The 13,735-nt window shown below is 43.7% G+C and overlaps 2 long non-coding RNA genes across 2 annotated transcripts in view; one reads left to right on the forward strand and one right to left on the reverse strand.

Annotated features, from left to right (window-relative positions):
* LOC128423380 (uncharacterized) overlaps positions 1–5,696 on the forward strand; it is a 99,721-nt gene extending 94,025 nt beyond the window's left edge. The window contains exon 3 of the long non-coding RNA XR_008332740.1: positions 4,346–5,696. This is a non-coding gene — a long non-coding RNA (uncharacterized LOC128423380). The remainder of the gene's footprint in view (positions 1–4,345) is intronic.
* Positions 5,697–6,039: 343 nt separating this feature from the next.
* Positions 6,040–8,493, reverse strand: LOC128402931 (uncharacterized). Its single transcript, XR_008327808.1, has 3 exons — positions 8,382–8,493; positions 7,411–7,460; positions 6,040–6,217 (listed from the first exon to the last, which is right to left on the reverse strand). It is a non-coding gene; the product is annotated as an uncharacterized LOC128402931 (long non-coding RNA).
* Between the last annotated feature and the right edge of the window lie 5,242 nt (positions 8,494–13,735).

Raw genomic sequence — 13,735 nt, forward strand, 5'->3', positions numbered from 1 at the left:
TGAGAACGGGCCTTTTCCTGCAGTGGCTCCTCATTTATGGAATGCTCTCTCCAGGGAGGTTCGGCTAGTGCCTTCATTACATATCTTTAAGTGCCAGGCATAAACCTCCTCTTCTCCCAGGCCTTTGGCTTCTTCAATAACCTAAACTGGGGGGGGGGATTGCTTTTGTTCAATACTATGGCATGTATTTTTGTGTTATTATATTGTAAACCACCCTGTGACCCTTGAATGAAGGGTATTACAGAGATGAACTGGTGCTTGATAACATTCAGCCTAAGGCTCCCACTTGGATGCCAGTGTTGGAGAATGGAAGACAAACTTTCATAAAATGAATCAATCAGACCTGTATATTTCTGAGATCATGTATTCATCTACCCTGTCTGGTAAGAGCCCTCCAGGTAGGGGCAGACTTTGCTACTATTGGTGCCCTGAGCTGGGCCAAAAGTGGGTGCCTCCAACCCTTGTGCCGTGCTGGTCTTTGGGAAGGATGTGTGAGGCTCTGGCAGGGTCCTAGAGCCCTCCCTTCTCCTTCCCAGTGCTCCCCCCCAGAAAAAGAGATGCTGGAACTCACCATGAACACCACCCTTGTTCTCTTATAATGGCAATGGCGCCCACCTGAGAGGTCCCAGAATGGAGTTCCAATGAGTTCCGGGTGAAAAAAAAAGCCCTGCTTCTTCCCAAAGTTGAGCAAGCACTAACCAGTTTTTGGAGAGAAGGAGGGAGAACTCTAAGACCCTCTCAGAGCCCTCACACCTCCTTCCTGTAGCCAGGCAAGTGCTTACCAGGTGCCCTCTCCAGTCAGCACCCAGTGTGGGGAAACTGGTTACGCTGCCCTAAAACTGCCTCTGCTCCAGGGTTTCAAGAGACTTGGGGGTGAGTCTTGGTGCTACCTCCTTCTTGTGCCATACAATGTTTTATGATGGTTTGAGACATGTTGGATTGGCCTGACAGGCAAACATGAAGCCCTGGGAAATGCAAACTCTCTCTTAAGAACGATGACTCTTCTCCCTGATGTAACATCAGTACTTTAATAGAAAATGGGGGTGGGGGGGACTGCCCCTTTATTATGCCATACAATTTTGCTTTAATGCTTTAGAATTAGTTTGCAGCTATTGCTATGATGAATGTGCTACCGAGATAGGCTTGATATAGTCCAAGTGGGAATAAGAACCTCAGGCACACTATATTAAACACACACTGTGGGAATTTTAAGCAACTTTGAGGGCATCCTTACACAAAGTCCACTGACATATTCAAACTGGAGATGCTTTATAAATAATTAACTTTTAAAAAATAAAAATATGAAATTATGTGCCCTTAGCTGGGACTATCTTTTAATGTGCTGAAGGTGTGATAATGTGTGGGTGTTATTTGGTTTTATGGATCACCATTGGTTTTATTGTGATTTCATTGTCTATCTGTACTTTGTAACACGCGTCAGGTCTGTTAAGTCTGGGGGAAAATAGGCCATAAATTAATCTAGGTGAATAACTAAAACAAAACAGAATTCCTCATTTTGCCCCCAAACTTCAGCTTCCCTCCGTCACCTGCTGCCACCACCCCGATCATATCCCCGAAAGTCAGAAAAGCTTCAGAAAGGCTAGTCTCAAGTTCCTCAATCTTCAGAGGAGGCCATTCATATAAATTTAGTAAAGACAGTAATGTGTGAATCTGATACCACCCTGACCCCACTCCACCTTCAAAAGCAACTCAGCAATCTTAAACAGTAAAATTCAAACAAAAAAAGACACCTCTGCGGCTGCCAAACAGATAGATAGCCTATGCCTGAACTCAATTTACAAAACAGGGACATCACTGTATGTTAGCCACTTTAATAGATTCAAGTTTATTTTCAGAATATACATCTACCATCAGCGGTCTGCAGAGTGGAAGCAGGACTGAATAATGCTGACTGAGAAAAGTCACCAGAGAGAGGAATATAAAGGAAGCCAGTTAACCCTTTCTAGATTTTTTTTTAAGCCCCGCAAATTCCCTTAACATTCCTCCAAAATGGGGGGGGGGGAGTCTAGCTGTAACACACTACCATTTTGACCATTAAAATTATTTTGGACCCGAATATGCACTATGTATTGTGTGGCAATCGGACTATGTGTGTGTGTATATATATGCACACACAAACACACACTTAAATTCAATCCCATTACACAAGATGAAACAATGCAGGTTGCATGCGGCCGTTCGAACTACCTAACTGTTGTCAGGAAAAACGGAAAGTACCTGAGATGTCTGGCCCATGGTGGGGGGGTGGGAAAGTGTTGCTAGAACAGTAACAAGCTGCAAGCAATCTATGAATCTAGAAATGGCAGTAAATAGGATTGCTTTCAGTTTATGAGCTGGTAAGCCTCTTTCCGAGAGTAGCTCATGGTGACTGACAGTTAAAGCAGAGCTTGTGCTACATGCCAAGCGGCACAAGGCCATGAGGATGGATGGCACTAGAAGGAGCTGGGGGGAGCAGCAAACGCTTGCCTGATGAAGCCACCTAGAGGGAAGATGAGCAAGCAGGAGATGGGGGGGCAATTACCTTTAGCTGAGTTTCCTACGTTGCAGGGGGTTGCATTAGAAAGATGACCATTCCAGCGCTATGATTCTGTTTTTCTGCTTCAACAATATTTCATGATGATCCTATCCTTTTACGTGATTGTATTTTGTATAAACTATAAAAATTATAAATAAGACACGTTCTGTTTACAAACAAAACATTTTAATAGCTACCTTTCTACCGGCAGGACGGGGTGGGGCCACAAGAAGGAAACAAGGTTGGATGGGGGCCACTGTCAGAAAAAAGTTGGGAAACACTGGTGTAGACAATATGGCGCTAGGTAGATCAATTGTCTGACTCAGTATAAGGGAGTTTCCTAGGTTCAAGGTGTTAGCTGAAGGAGCGTCTCCACCCCCATCGTTCTGCCCCGACACGGAGATCCAGCGCCGAGGGCCTTCTGGCAGTTCCCTCATTGCGAGAAGCCAAGTTACAGGGAACCAGGCAGAGGGCCTTCTCGGTAGTGGCGCCTGCCCTGTGGAACGCCCTCCCACCAGATGTCAAAGAGAAAAATAACTACCAAACTTTTAGAAGACATCTGAAGGCAGCCCTGTTTAGGGAAGCTTTTAATATTTGATGTATTATTGCATTTTAATTTTTTGTTGGAAACTGCCCAGAGTGGCTGTGGAAACCCAGCCAGATGGGTGGGGTATAAATATTAGCTTTAAAGCTCTTTGGATCCAATTTTATTTTATGTTGTTTATTTTTCCCACCATTAAACATAAGGGCCCAGGGTGCGCTACAACAGTATAAAATTACAATTTTAAAATAATTTAAAACCAATTTTCAATCAGAAGAAAAGGGTAGGCATGTGTGTGCATCTTCAGCATGTGGCAAAAGCTTCGCAGGGAAGTGGCATGGGATTTCTGTTAAACTCCTTATCAGTAAGACCAGTGTCTCATATGCAACAGCATGGCCCAACCACAAACCTGGTAAGAACCTGTTAAGTGGCTCAAATGTTAAAGTGAAAAACAACTCCACATAAGGTACAAGGAAGCTTCTGATGCGTGCAGTAAAAATGGGTTGAGTAACTTGTCTTTCAGGGACTGTGGTTGGTTGAGAGATGCTGATGTGCTAGGATGGCAGAAGACATATTTTGCCTATATAGTGTGTGTCCTAATGCAAATGTTCTTGCAGACTCTTCGAACTCTGACCTGCAATGCATTACTGGATAAAGTCTGACTGGTTGGGAAATTGGTTTGAGCCTTGTACTTAAACCCCCAGGGGGAATTTCTCCCACAGAAGGTGCCAGGCCCTCCTCTGTGAGGAAGGCGTTGGACAGCTTCTTCTCAGGCAGTAAAATATATTAGGTCAGCCCTGCCTACAGGCTTATGTCCATTCTAAGCAACCTTTGTAACTATCAGCCCAATACACTTTGCTGCCTCTTCTATTCCATGTCCAAGACTGGCTGGCTTGAAAGTTGAACTTTTCTTCAACACTGAGGAGAGGAAATGTCCTCCATTGCACCTGAGGGCAGCAGGTTAACTCAGAGGGTGCAAAGCAGGGCATATGGTCACACAGCTCCATCCTGCAACAACTCACAGCGGCTCCCTGCCCTGATGTGGTCACTTCACTCTGCCCAATAGTAGAATCGGCCCTGGTAATAAACTTTGTCTTAGTTATTAGCAAATAGTGATTCTATCCCCAGTATAATGAAACATGTACGTATTAAAGGATACGTGGGCCCACACAAGCCATCCCTGGCACCCACACGGTGTCCTCTACTCAATGAAAATAGGCTTGAAATAATCATTATGCTGTAGGTAATAGATCTGTGCTCATTTTCAGGATGTGCAAGTGGTGGCCATAGCAGCTTTTCAAACGGACCCCAAAAGGTTGGCAATCCCTGGATTACACTGAGAGAAATCCATCTGATTTCAAGCGTGCTCAGCGGCAATAGCTTCTCACCTACCTTCTGGTTCCTGTTGGCCCAACGTGAGAGGCCGCTCTGATAATAGAAGCTGAAAGGATTTTTTCCTGTTCCCAGGCATCACTTGAAGGAAGATCCTGAAGAGCGCCACAGCTTGAATAGTTAGCAGAGCTTTTCATGTACTAACTGAAAATGTACTGTCTCAGTCTCGTGGCATTTGGCCAGAAAGCAGCAGGGTTCTAAATCAGCAACAATGAGAGTAAACTTCTCTTTTCAGTTTGGGCAGGGATGTCAAAATGTAAGCAGTTCTCCAGGATAAGGCAGATAATTTCAGTGGCATATGTCTCAGCTAATTCCGATCTCTCAAAATACCACTTGCATTTATGAGGCATTATCTGTAGAAATCTAACCTCTCAAGGACGTCAACCCAGGGAAACAGATGGCTTGCAACTGCATGTTTAATCCTCAAATCAAATAACAGAATCAGCACTTCAGAACGACTGCTTATATAGACACTTTTGTCAGGCAATGTGGCTTATAGCTGTCCATCTTGCGAAACGGGGCCCAAGCGAGTGTGTTGATGTGCAGCCAAAGAGCAAATTTGAAAAGCAATTGGCTTCAAAGTATGACTCATGCATTTCCTGTCAGAGCCCAGGTGAAATCATTTTGCCAAACCTCTTCAGCGTGAGCGCAGCACGCAGCTACCAGCTCATTGACTATTCCCCTTAATTGATTCTGAAACAATATGGAATATGCAAACACACAAAAGACTCCATGGAAAAGAAGGTGGTAAGTCCCCAGTTGATACCAGCGGGCTTTGCATTGTCATTTTTTGATAAGGGTGAGGAAACTGTGTGGCTAATGGGCATTCTGGAAATCACCAGAATTTAGTTATTATTTCTACATTTCATTTACTAAATTTATATCCCACAGTTCTTCCCAAAGGAGCCCAGAGCAGCACCATACAAGCAATATTGTAGAATAACTGAGATGCACACACATCACAAAAAAAAATCAGATAGAATTACTCATGTGTAATAAAATAAACTGGACACTGAGGGCCTTCTGGCAGTTCCCTCCCTGCGAGAAGTGAGGGTACAGGGAACCAGGCAGAGGGCCTTCTTGGCAGTGGCACCCACGCTGTGGAACACCCTCCCATCAGATGTCAAGGAATTAAACAACTATATGACTTTTAGAAGACATTGGATGGCACGCCTGTATGGGGAAGTTTTTAATGTTTGATGTTTTATTGTGTTTTTAATATTCTGTTGGGAGCCACCCAGAGTGGCTGGGGAACCCAGCCAGATTGGCGAGGTATAAATAATAAAATCATTATTATTATTTGGTGTTCGAAGTTCCATAAATGGATGTGGGGGCTTTTTCCTATTTCTCATTCACATGCAAGTAAATGTGTATCGCTAAGTAACCATGTTGCAGATAGCCTGTTAATCCATATCCTCTGACTGTTGAGGTTCATTGCAAATGGTCGATAAGATTACAAAGGTGGAGGGCAAGGTGCATGACACACAGCTCTATTCTCCAGCAGAAGGGTATGCTCAGGGAGCTCAGGAGGAAGAGCTGAAGGGCACCACCGCCTTGTAGCTTCCTCACTCTGCCTAATAGTAGGACTGGCCCTGATGCTATGGTTGGGACAAGCCTCAGGGCAGGTATGAACAGACCAGATGACCCTATGCACCAAAACTAAGACTTGACTTACCTAACCCTCAAGAGCTACTGTGGCTGCCTTGCCATACCTTCCAATTTATGCATGGTTTTCCTGTTGTCATTTCCTGAAAAGGGGCAAGTAAAGCAGAAAGAAAAGTTTCAACGTAGCTAAGAAAGAGAATCATCTTTGCAAGTGCCAGGAAAATTAAGCCGCGAAAGGAAATGCACTTAACTAGTGTGCTTATGAAACAAAGATGACACACCAAATAAAAAGTCTGAATTTGTTTGAAGAGCTTATGGGGTGTGTGCGTGTGGTGTTGTTATTTAATCCCCACTACTATTGAAATGAGCCCCTAGTCTCAAGTACTTTTCAGATACCAGAGTGGTGAATTTCCACAAAGCCTGCACTGATATTATGCATTTTCCTCCCAAGTGAAATGCTCTTCAATAAGTAAACATGAGTATTAGATTGTGCTGTAGCTGGAGACAATGAGAAAACCCTCCATTTCAAAATACATCAGAAAGTAAATCATTTTTAAAAGCTTTGGATAATACTGAAGGGTTGAATCTCTCAAACCTGAGAACAGGCCCGGCGTGGTTTCCTTCTTTGCTTCTCATTTGCCTATTGTGCTTGATGGTACGAAACAAGTTATATATTGTATTACAATTGTGTTGCATATAATGTAGCAGGTACTTGAGTGCAACCTTCAAGAATTGTCCATAATTGTAAAGGCTATGTTCAGCATTTTGGTACAAAATTCCATTTGGAACACTTCGGAATGGATTTTATTTCTAGATCATTCAAACCACTCAGTGGTCCCTGCAATTGTTAATGGTCAGTGGCCAGGGGTGATGGGAGCTGTAGTCCGGCAATATCTCAAGGACCACAAGCTCCTCAGCCCTGCTTTATAGCATAGTAACTGCAACAGCTTGGTTGTTTTCACATTGTCCACTTTCGATTGCAAGGACCTCTCTGTGTTCCCTATGTAGCTCTGTAAGGTATCACATACACTGGTGGTGTGGCAATAATAATAACAGCAACATCAATCCAGTATTTGTCAACATAGGGCGTATACTCAGTATGAAATTACTGAATGAAACGTGTGACAAAGAGGCCATATATACAATGCAAACTGACTTAGCTGATGTGACCTTGTCTCCATTGCCCTGTTGGGTATCATTGCCCTTATGGCAAGCATAACTAGACTCCACTGGACAAAACAAAAGCAAGAAAACCACCCAGCTTGAAAATTTTTAAATTAAAGGTTTTAGCACAAAAGATAAAACTCATCCCATTTCCACCAAAATATTAACAAACCTGTGCACAGGCAAACGCAGAAGGCTAAAAGGCAGTATCTTCCGACTTCCCTAAATAAATAAATAAAACAGGTGTGTGATTTATTACCTATGCCAAGAAGTCATACATTGAATGGTTTAAAAAAGCAAACCAATTTTGCCATGTGGGGATTTATGAGTGCAAGAACATTTTATGGCATATCCAGATCAGTTTCTCATAGGGCAAATGTTTTCTTGTGGGGAAAACAAGGAGATGGATGTCTGTTTAATTCTAAGGATACCTCCACAATACACACACACACACACACATACATACCCCAAAGGAGAAAATTCAGGGTGAGGTTATTTTTAAAGTCCTTGAGTTGCAGGATCCAAGCCAGGAGCAGAGTCTCTTATTAAAACTGTTAACATTCTAAATACCTTCTCACGTTAAAAAAAGAAAGAAAGACTATTCACTTTAACCATGATGAGCTCTAGTTCCCAGATCATGCTCTGTCCCAAACTAGATGCAACACATCAGTCTTCCCTATATATTTTTTGGACAATAAGTCCCATTAGCTACTGCCCTTCAACATCCTGAGGGCACTGGGTTACAGAAGGCTGTAATACATCATGGTTGTATGTACCATTAAAATAAAATGAAAAGCAGAATCAGACACTTCCACTTTCAGGAGAGGAATGACAGGGGTGGGGATGCTTACCTATTTCCCCAGCTGCTTTTCTACTCATAGGAAGGGATGATGGGAGTTGTAGTTCAGCAATGTCTGGGGGATCAAATGTTCTCAGTCCCTGCTCTAATTTATTAAATGTTGCAGTTGCATTGAATTGGTAATATTCTAGAGGTGGTGGTTGTAACAGCATTTATAATTCAAGCCGCACAGTGTTTTATTTTATTGCATTGCTAGAAATATTGATATAATCCTTTCCCCCATTGTCTTAATATTACTTTTGCCAATAACTCACAGATTTCGGCTGCAGCCTTTTAACACTTACCTGGAAGAACGTCTCACTGAACCAGAAGGGGCTTTACTCCAAGTAGACATTAATAGGACCACACTGTTCAGGTCTGGATACTGTCCCCCGGAAGTAGCCCCTCAGCTGTAAGTAAAATAAAAAACAAAACAAATCCAAAACAGTTAAATGCACTTTGGCAGAAAATTGTTGAGTGGGTTTAACATACAGCGATAAACAATAAATAATATAGTCTCTCTCTCTCTGAACACTACAGAGGCACGTGCATTCTCTTCCATTGATTTTATCACTTCATCACACACAGCAAATCTGAGTCAACATGAGTGGCAAGTCTCTGAGGTAAAAAACGAACAAGTCAAGGCCATGGAAGCAGATCACATGCTTAGGAATTTGTCTATTGTAACCATAATGAGGTGGCCTATTGACTCCAAGGAGACAATTCAGATATACAATGTGCCCAGTAAGGAGGTAGTAGATGTCTCTTTTTCTCCCCATCTCTCTCTCTCCCCTCCCCCCCACCCCTGCCACATCCTCCTAGAGTAAAACATAAGTTGAAGAGGTGAGGAACATTTTAGAGAGGCAGGTAGAATGATACATGCAGATACCACAGGCATCGGTGCACCCACCAGCACTTCCCATGGCACCCACAGAAAGTCCATCTCTTTTTTAAAAAGCATTTTTACAATTTATATACTCATCATTTATCTCTTGTCCTTGGGCTTCCCAATCCATCTCTCCATGGCAATTTAGATAGTCTTTTGTCGGCTGCATATTCTATTATTCCACCCATTTTTGTCTCAAATCTTCCTTTATTTAGTGTTCTCTGCTGCTCATATGTTCATTCCTACTTGTAGGTTAAATGGACTATTATACCCTCTAAGACACTTTTGTAGAATACCCACGGAAAGTCTCATTAAATATCCCCTCAAAAATCCGCAATGCAAGAGAGAAAGCTTTTTCTCCCTTGTCAGTTCCTGTTTGCAGTGGCCTGGCCTATGAAACAGTGACCACGCCCGCTTAAAAATACTCAAATTTCACTGGATGCTAGGAGTAGACAGCCACCCACCCTCCTTTGTGTTTGGAACAGAGGAGACTATTTCTCTCCGTGAGAGAACACAGTCGTAGTTGATGTTATTGTCTTTTTTTCACTGGGGAGTGCTGATGGGGAACATGTTATGCCATAACATGCATGACAGCCATTTTGAGCTATGCCATGGTGTCCATTATGCCACATCCCCTTGACAACCATTTTGTGATTGGCATTATTATTATTATTATTATTATTATTATTATTACAGTCGTACCTTGGAAGTCGAATGGAATCCATTCTGGAAATCCATTTGACTTCAAAAACATTTGAAAACCAAATTGCAGCTTCTGAATCAGAAGCCAAAGAAGCCCCATCGGCTGCACTGGCAGAGGAAGAGGAGTGTGGGGGGAGTGCAATCCCGGTAGGGTGCCATCGCGGCTGCCCCCCTGCCCCCCCTGGGCACCACGCCCCTGCAGGCAGCGTGCCCTGCCACCAGGACACGTGCCACGCCTCTGCAGGCGGCGCGTCACGCCCCCAGGAAGCGCGCCAGCCCCGCCTACTCTCCGCCCCGCAGTTGCATGAAGCTCCGCAACTAATCGGACATTTGGGTTCCAAAAGAACATTCGCAAACCGGAAGAATCATTGCCGGGTTTGTGGCATTTGGGAGCAAAATGTCTGAGTTCCAGGGCATTTGGGATCCAAGGTACGACTGTGGTGTTGGTGCTGTTGGTGCTGCTGCTGCTGCTGCTGTTCTACCACCCTTCATCTTTAGATCCCAGGGTGGATCACAACATAAAAATGTATAAATGTATAAAAAATTACAAAATACATAATAAACATAAGAACAAAAGCAAACCAATACTCCCCCCTCCCACAACACACTTAAAAGCATATCGGATGTTAATCTGCCAAAGCAATTTATCAAAATGTAAAATGTGCCCACTTTGATACAACACCATTTCAGAGATTGTGTAGTTTGGTAGAAAAGAAATACTCATTGATGAAACTATTTGTTAAAACATTATGACAGCAATCGCTAATGTGGCGCCCTGAGATGTCATTGCACTACAGTTCCCACCAGTCTGTCCCAGCCAGCATGACCAACGGGCAAGGATGTTGGAAGCAGCAGTCCAACATTTGTCTAGCCCTGCATCACAAATACGCTTGAGGACATTTATTTACATTCCAATATATAGATTGCGTAAAATACATTATCCTTCAAGCAGCCAAATGTCTGTGCATTTTCAGATATCCAGTTTCACTGCTGACTTTATGCTCTGCTCAAGCACCACCACTAGTCCCAGTAAAATGAAACATCAGGCCAAATTTTCCTCTCAATTACACTTCTGCAACAGCATTTTAGTAGTCAAGGTTTTATTCCCACATAAATTCGATTTCATCGGCATTTGAAGAGAGCAACAGAGACAATGGCTGACTAGTTGATTTCAGATTTACATTCTCTAAATACAAGGGCATATGGTCTGACTTGGAGGGGGATATCAAGTGCTCACCAAAGCCAGACACAGTTCATGAAGAGGAGTGTAAAATAGCACATCAGTGGCTTGGTCACAGTCATTTAACATCTGCTACACTCATGTTAATTCAAGTTGGACATCACACAAAAGGAAAGGGGGGGGGAATCACAAATGCAAGCTAAGGCAACTGCTCAGGAAATGATGCTGCATATGAGGCCTGAGTTTGACTGACACTGGAAACCCCACCCCCACTTTTTTAAAGGGGGAGTGTAACCTCTGTTGCATCTTCATTGGGTTGCACTGAACTTTCAACCAGGATCCCCCCCCCCCAGTTTCAAAGGAGATGGTAAAGTGTCCCAAACATACACAAAAAGCTTGCATACCTTTTCGTGAAAGGTTTATATATATACAGCTGTCGTCTTCCTGGCCTCATCTGCTGTTTGGGCACCGTGTGTGTGTGTGTGTGTGTGTGTGTGTGTGTGTGTGTGTGTGTTAAAAAGGCAGCTTTCTTTCTGAACCCATCCCAGCCAATCATGGATCACAGAACAATGCAATGGCATTGTATCAACATTCAGCAATTCAGATTCCTCTGTATAATGAGATCACAAAGGCAAATCAGAGTGAGGATATTGTCTTAATTCCAAATGGCACTATGTTGTAGGACAGGCATCCCCAACCTGCGGCCCTCCAGATGTTTTGGCCTACAACTCCCATGATCCCTAGCTAACAGGACCAGTGGTCAGGTATGATGGGAATTGTAGTCCAAAACATCTGAAGGGCCGAAGGTTGGGGATGCCTGTTGTAGGGAAGAGGGAAGCCTGCCCTAAAAGAGACTGAAAGCATCTCGTTGCTTAGCATAAATTGTGGCAACAGAGTCAACTGGTGGATTGGGGAGAGGACTCTGAATGACATCTCACTCCAGCATCCTCCCTCTTTTGCTGCCAGCCTCACCTTTTATAGTAGTAAGTCCATTGTTTGATATTATTCATGAGTTTCTGGATTCATCACTGATCATATTAGTGTGAACTGCTTTGAGAACCATTATACAAATGCTAGTCAAGACTCGCTTTATATCCAGTTCTAATTTAATTTCCATCAAGAAAAATCGTAACAGTTGGATGTGCAAATTCTTGCATATGCTGCCAAAGAGGGAGGGGAATAGATGGTGCTGGATGTGCAACGCTGTAGAGTTTTGTGCCCAAAGCCTGCAAAGAGCACCAGGGGAAACTGACAAGGGAACACAGCAACAACCACCCCTAACCCTCTCTCTCTCTAGCTAGTGCTGAAAAATCTCTCTTCACCGTAAAAGTGAAAATGAAAAGGGATTTAAAACACCATGACAGTTTCACCTCTAGACTGAAGGCATTTCTCCCAATGCAAACTTATCAGTTTCATCTTTCCTCCGAGTGAGGAGACCTCGCAAGGGCACAGTGCTTACCTAGGTTCCGTTCCCTTTGGAAGGAGGTCGCCAGAGGCTGACTGTCATTTTGTCGTATTCAGCTGGTTTACAAATATGCAGGTTGAGCATGAGCTAGAGGCTCAGCTTCAGCATTCTAACAAACAGCCGCTGCTCCCCTTTCAGATGTCCAAGGAAAACAGCTGGCAACCTAAGCATCTAACAGAGGGACAGGGACCCTCTGGTCAAATGTGGCTCTGCAGCCTTCTCCGTCTGGCTCTTCAGACTCTGCCCACACTGTTCCCCTGGGCTGCAGCCTTCACTGGCCCTGCTCTGTGCCCTGAGTGCTTCAAAGAACCATAAAATTGTAGAGTTGGAAAGGACCCAAGGGTCATCTAGCCCAACTCCTTGCAATGCAGGAATCTTTTGCCCAATGGGGGCTCAAACCCATAACCCTGAGGTTAAGAGTCTCCTGCTTTACCAGCTGAGCTATCCCTGTAGTGGAATGTGTTCCTGAAGTTCAGTAATGCTTTCCTGGATGGAGCATTGGGGTGGGGTGCAGAAACTAGCCTACTGTACAAACATCACATTTACATTTGTTGCTCCACCCACATTTCCTTCTGGCCCCACCCAGCACTAGCATGGAGCCTTCCGAATGTTGCCCAGAAGGGAACGTGGTCCTTTGGCTGGAAACATTTTCCCAAACCTTTGCTAAGAGAACACAACCTCAGCTCTCTATCTCTTTCCCTTTCTTCAACCCTGTCTGACTCAAACTGTTTATGCAGACACAATGCTTCCTTCTCCTGGCCAGAGGGCTGGCAAATCTCCTCTGACTCTCACCAACGCTCCTTGGACCATTTTATTCATGGAAAACACCTGCTGAATATTTCAGGCTATTGGACGCTCTTTTGTCAAGTCCCAGACTCTCACCCACTATTGCCCCCAGGCCAACCTACGCTCACAGAAAACCCGCTCACAGAAACCTGATAGGAAACACAAAACAACATAATTTTCTGAGTTCAAGCAAAACATTGGGCTTTATTTAGTTCTCAGCGCAAAGATGAAACCAAGTAACTTGAGGTGGAGAAGCCCCTTCACTGTCGAGGCAATATTTGACAAGGGGGTTCAAATTTTTTGTCAGTTTCTCATCTATGGAAGGAAAAGGGCAAGCTGGGATGGAAGAACTTAATAATTGGGTCAGCAGTGCAATGCGGGATTCACAGGAGGAAAACACAGGGACCAAGAGCAACAGTACCACAGTTTGTTAACTTTTGCTGATCATAATATTCAGGGATTCCGGGTAACACAACACATTTCACATTTCGTCCTATTTTCTTCTGTCAACGATTTAGGCAGAGCCAGCATCCATTCAAACATTCACTCATTCATTCAGTTTGTTATCAATAATAATACGCTGGGAGACTTAAAACAGAAACAATAGATGCAATAAGGGTTGTTGGAATCAGGGCTACAA

The sequence above is a fragment of the Podarcis raffonei genome, chromosome 1 (assembly GCF_027172205.1).
Source record: "Podarcis raffonei isolate rPodRaf1 chromosome 1, rPodRaf1.pri, whole genome shotgun sequence".
NCBI lineage: Eukaryota > Metazoa > Chordata > Lepidosauria > Squamata > Lacertidae > Podarcis > Podarcis raffonei.